This window comes from Petromyzon marinus, chromosome 41 (genome assembly GCF_048934315.1).
Source record: "Petromyzon marinus isolate PM22_M1 ecotype Great Lakes invasive population chromosome 41, UKy_Petmar_22M1.pri1.0, whole genome shotgun sequence".
Lineage (NCBI taxonomy): Eukaryota > Metazoa > Chordata > Hyperoartia > Petromyzontiformes > Petromyzontidae > Petromyzon > Petromyzon marinus.
The window spans coordinates 5,532,900-5,538,899 of record NC_133707.1 but is presented as its reverse complement, the minus strand read 5'-3'; positions in this window follow the sequence as shown (position 1 = coordinate 5,538,899).

The window sequence follows — 6,000 nt, the reverse complement described above, 5'->3', positions numbered from 1 at the left end:
CATGTGCCCCCATGAGCACAACATACCATCCCAATGCACACAGAGCAACACACACACACACACACGAGCATAAACTCTCGTACAAAGATCGCACGCACGCACCCAAAAACGTGTACAATTCATGATCCTGACATGAATTATGCACGTTGTTGTAAAGCGGAGAAGGTTTGTGTTTCCTTTTCCCACCAAATTATTTTGATATCGTAATAATTGTTATTATTATTTATTATTTTCTCCTCATCCCTTCTGCTCACAAAATATGCTTTCATAGAACAATTAATTCCTCCGAATCATTCATCACAGCCACGGGTTTGTAGGCCCTGGGTCACGCGTTCTGGCTGAGTGGCTGCAAGCCGCCTGTCGACTAATTGGGCAGGGAGCGGCGGTGGAGGAGTTGGGGGTAGGGAGAGAGGGGAGAGAGGGAAGAGAGGGAGTGTGCATCACTCTCTCTCTCTCGCTCTCTCTCTCCTCCTACAGTCTCAGCCACCTTCCCCCTCCTCATCCAAAGACAACGATCCCTCGCATAGCCTTCACAGACTGTAGGGGCAAGTGCTGTTAGCGAGCACCTATGAAGGTCGGAACGGTACACGAGGAGGTGGGTGGCCAGGACCACGCCGAGGCCGCCTTTGTCTCTCCAGTAGCGATGTTTACACACCGCACTGGGTACTCATTTGAGGCTGAGTCGACCTAGGGGAGGAATAGGACCGGTTCAGATAATCGTCACCGGTGTTGGCCGTGAGCGGGAATCGAACTCTGATGGCCGGGTTCGTAGCGCAGCGTGCTAACCGCTGCACCGCCGCTCCCCCTACACATTACCTCTCCCCTCCACCATCACCACCGCCCACACGACTCCAAGACCGCCAGCTGCCTTCTCTCACTCTCTCTGAGCAAACCCCATCCGCCTTCCAGAGCCGGTCTACCAAGTTCTAGCACATAATCATAATCACGGGGGTCGTCGTGGAGAATGTCAGTTGACGAATTCGAAATTGCGGATGAAGTTGCTTCCTGCACGTCAAGGCCGTAGCCATGGAGTCAACATTGCGGGGGACCAAATCTTCCAGAAAAAAATCTAAATTTGAAAACGAATTTCCTGCCATTTCTTGCCTAAAATGTAACAAAAATTCACTAACACATAGGATGGACTTTGTATTTATGTTTAACAATAATGTCTAATAGTGTATTGTGTTACATTGCTCTGTTTTTTTATGTTTTACCTTTCCTTGTTTCATTGTATGTAATGGCAGAGATTGGGGATTAATAAAGTACAACCATAACCACAATCATATAAACAGAAATCTATTTTATGCAATATATTGGCGGGGGGTACATTTTGAGCATATTTGAATATTGGGGGGGGATGTGCCCGCCAATATATATTATAATTACGGTCTTGCTGCACGTACACTGCTAATAAAGATACTTAATTTATTTAAACTTGTAAAACGCCGCACGTCATTCGCTCGCTCTCTGAGAAGGAAAAGCGCCCAGAAGCGCTCGGAGGAAGGCAGCAGCATATACAAATGCGAATCAGAATATTTATTTATCCTGGAGAAATTCGATGATCTACTAAGCTCTCTGTCACAGATGTCCAGTAGGGGCAGGTCAGAACGCTACAGCAACAAACGATCTCCGAAAGATGTTGTCGTCCAATTAGTGAGTGTCTACACGTGGGAGGAAACCGTATCAGCCGGAGACAACCCACGCGTGCGAGGGGAGAACACTCTATCCCCGTGCAGATGGAACAGGTGGAGTTCACACGTTGCTCTACCCGCATTCTACTGGCGAGACAGGGTCATGGCACCTCCACTACGCCCACGGCAAGGGAGTTTCGCCGCATTTGTGTGAGCCACCAAACCCTCACTGTCTTTCCCGATTGCAGGCCACGTGTGTAGCAACCACCACCACCCAGCGTATGTCTCGCCGAACAGCGAAGAGTATCGTCAACGCCAGGGGTCCACAACCCCCGGGCCGCGGACCGGTACCTGCTAGGAACTGGGCCGCACAGCAGGAGGTGAGAGCGGTGAGTCCACGCTTGCCCCCCCCCCCCCCCCCCATAATTTTAATTACCACTTCCGTCTGCGCCTCTTTCCCGCACTGCGCACTTGTCTCAGTCACAGTGTTGGTAAGCCCACAAGCTGACCCCTAGTAGCCACAATGAGTAAGCCCACAAGCTAACCCCCTAGCCACAATGAGTAAGCCCACAAGCTAACCCCCTAGCCACAATGAGTAAGCCCACAAGCTAACCCCCTAGGCACAATGAGTAAGCCCACAAGCTAACCCCTAGTAGCCACAATGAGTAACAAACAAACGTCGCTGGAGAGCTTCTTTGAAAAGGGGGAAAGAAACCGGTCCCTGGTGCTAAAAAGGTTGCGGACCGCTGGTCTCTGCAACACATCGACCCCACGGCCTTACGGGAGTGCATCATCCCAGCAGCACTGACTCGGTACAAGGACTGGCTTTCAATGACAGTGTCTCTTCGGCAGAATTAAGCGTGCCTTAAAGTAATGCCGGGAAACTGCAAACAGAACACACAAGGACATTCTCTAATTTTGCAGTGTTAATCATTGCAAGGCACGTGGGCCACTGGCAAACCTTTTGTTGACCTTTAATGCGGCCCCCTGACAATACACGAAGAGTGAATACACCCATCATCATCATCGTCATCATCGTCGTCGTCGTCGTGGCTGTCAAACCCCCAGTGGTTTCAGATGTGTGGCTGCCCTCACACTGAATGCCTGTTGGCGAAAATGCCCCCCTCCCCCACCCCCCCTTCTGAAAATGTGTGAAGAACACTGCTCTTTAGCATTGTCCAAGTTCTAGGTTTACCACGATATTACGATACAGTACTACAATGCTTTCCATGAACCAAGGGGATTCGTGAGTACCATGTGGGATGGATAATGCTACCAGTATTCACCATGAACAGTACGCACGATGGGCAGACGTTTGGCATACATACCGTCTGTCATATATATGCACACACACACACTATTTTTCATTTTCATATTTCGCAGACTTCCCACTTCACATTCATACATTTTGTTTCTATTCTGAAATCGTATTCCCTGTCAAAATGACCCCCTTATCGAATGACCTTTAAAAAGAAAGCTACCACCGTGACCTTGCTATCACACATGCGTGCAATCTGCAGATAAAACGATCCAGGAAAATAATTGTTAGCATTTGCCACCCTGGGTGGTACAGGTAATCTGATTTTTGAGCCAATTTTGTGCGGTCTCTCTGTCGGCTGGTACCAAATCGATCTCACGCCACGAATGTTGGAACGATGGGCGAGTTTGTTGCCCCCCTCCTCGCCCCTTCCTCATCCTCTCTCCACCGAGCAATGTAAATGGATCCACCTTAAAAATGTTGAAATTTTGACAGATTTGCGCACGGTGGGGTAAAGTGTGGGCACTGCCATCTGCACCGAGATGTTTTTACAAATGCGGAGCAGCAGGCAGGGCTGCACCTGTACCTGCCCCGTGGGTGGGTGGCAAACTACAACCATGATAACAAAAATAACAACAATGAATAAATAAATAATGCGAATCGAAAGACGTTTAAACATTCTGCTGGAATTGTAAGAGGCAAGATCGATGGGGGGGGGGGGGGGGAGACAAAAACTGAGACGTTGAAAGCATTTTATGTGTTTCCAGTGTAATTTATCGTGGGTATATATATATAATGCCACTTGTGGGCTGGTATCATGGTCTAAATTTGTCAAATCCCAAAAAAATAAATTACTTTCGACTGTAAGCTGCAATGTAGTGTGCGGGAGATAAGGAGCGGAGAGCCACAAAGCCTCTCCCTGGCCGATGTAATTGGCCAGAGTTTAGATTTGTCCACTACAAAGTGGCATGGCATCGGTCTGACCGCCACCGCGGCGCCGTAGATTAATTGGCGCTCTTGAATGTGACATTCATGCAGGGCAAAAATCCACTCATCGGTACCCCCTCTGAAATAATTGGCGAGTAATCACAGGGCTACGCCTTTTTTTTTTCCTTTACGCTATTTATTCGTCTTCTTCCACGGATCTGACTGCTGATCAGACCACACAAAGTCGAATACCGCGTCGGAGTTTGCGGGCTCAATTAAGGGCACCTTGCTGGCTAGCATTGGTCTGGAATGTACAGTGAGGGAAAAAAGTATTTGATCCCCTGCTGATTTTGTACGTTTGCCCACTGACAAAGAAATGATCAGTCTATAATTTTAATAGTAGGTTTATTTGAACAGTGAGAGACAGAATAACAACAAAAAAATCCAGAAAAACACATGTGAAAAATGTTACAAATTTATTTGCATTTTAATGAGAGAAATAAGTATTTGAACCCCTCTCAATAAGAACTATTTCTGGCTCCCAGGTGTCTTTTATACAGGTAACGAGCTGAGATTAGGAGCACACTCTTAAAGGGAGTGTTCCTAATCTCAGCGTGTTACCTGTATAAAAGACACCTGTCCACAGAAGCAATCAATCAATCAATCAGATTCCAAACTCTCCACCATGGCCAAGACCAAGGATGTCAAGGACAAGATTGTAGACCTACACAAGGCTGGAACGGGCTTCACGACCATTGCCAAGCAGCTTGGTGAGAAGGTGACAACAGTTGGTGCGATTATTCGCAAATGGAAGAAACACAAAAGAACTGTAAATCTCCCTCGGCCTGGGGCACCATGCAAGATCTCACCTCGTGGAGTTGCAATGATCATGAGAACGGTGAGGAATCAGCCCAGAATTACACGGGAGGATCTTGTCAATGGTCCCAAGACAGCTGGGACCATAGTCACGAAGAAAACAATTGGTAACACACTACGCCGTGAAGGACTGAAATCCTGCAGCGCCCGCAAGGTCCCCCTGCTCAAGAAAGCACATATACATGCCCGTCTGAAGTTTGCCAATGAACATCTGAATGATTCAGAGGACAACTGGGTGAAAGTGTTGTGGTCAGATGAGACCAAAATGGAGCTCTTTGGCATCAACTCAACTCGCCGTGTTTGGAGGAGGAATGCTGCCTATGACCCCAAGAACACCATCCCCACCGTCAAACATGGAGGTGGAAACATTATGCTTTGGGGGTGTTTTTCTGCTAAGGGGACAGGACAACTTCACCGCATCAAAGGGACGATGGACAGGGCCATGTACCGTCAAATCTTGGGTGAGCATTGAAAATGGGTCGTGGATGGGTATTCCAGCATGACAATGACTCAAAACACACGGCCAAGGCAACAAAGGAGTGGCTCAAGAAGAAGCACATTAAGGTCCTGGAGTGGCCTAGCCAGTCTCCAGACCTTAATCCCATAGAAAATCTGTGGAGGGAGCTGAAGGTTCGAGTTGCCAAACGTCAGCCTCGAAACCTTAATGACTTGGAGAAGATTTGCAAAGAGGAGTGAGGCAAAATCCCTCCTGAGATGTGTGCAAACCTGGTGGCCAACTACAAGAAACGTCTGACCTCTGTGATTGCCAACAAAAGTTTTGCCACCAAGTACTAAGTCATGTTTTGCAGAGGGGTCAAATACTTATTTCCGTCATTAAAATGCAAATCAATTCATAACATTTTTGACATGCGTTTTTCTGGATTTTTTGTTGTTGTTATTCTGTCTCTCACTGTTCAAATGAACCTACCATTAAAATTATAGACTGATCATTTCTTCGTCAGTGGGCAAACGTACAAAATCAGCAGGGGATCAAATACTTTTTTCCCCTCACTGTATGTATGTTGAACTTCTTTCGCGCCGTACATAGACGTAGTCAAGCGTACGTTTTCAATTTGGAAGGCCAATTAATAAATAGGCCGATGGACTCACGCATCTTTTGTTTGGTTAAATATTTGTCAAGCAAGCGTCCATGACCGACACGGCATGGGGAGAGGGCCTTCATTCATCAGTCGATTCTAAAAAAAAAACCCAGAATGCTAGATTATTGCCATTTTATACACACATAGACAATGATTCCCCGTATCGCCTTAACAGACTTTTGGGGCAAGTGCTGTTAGCGGAACACCT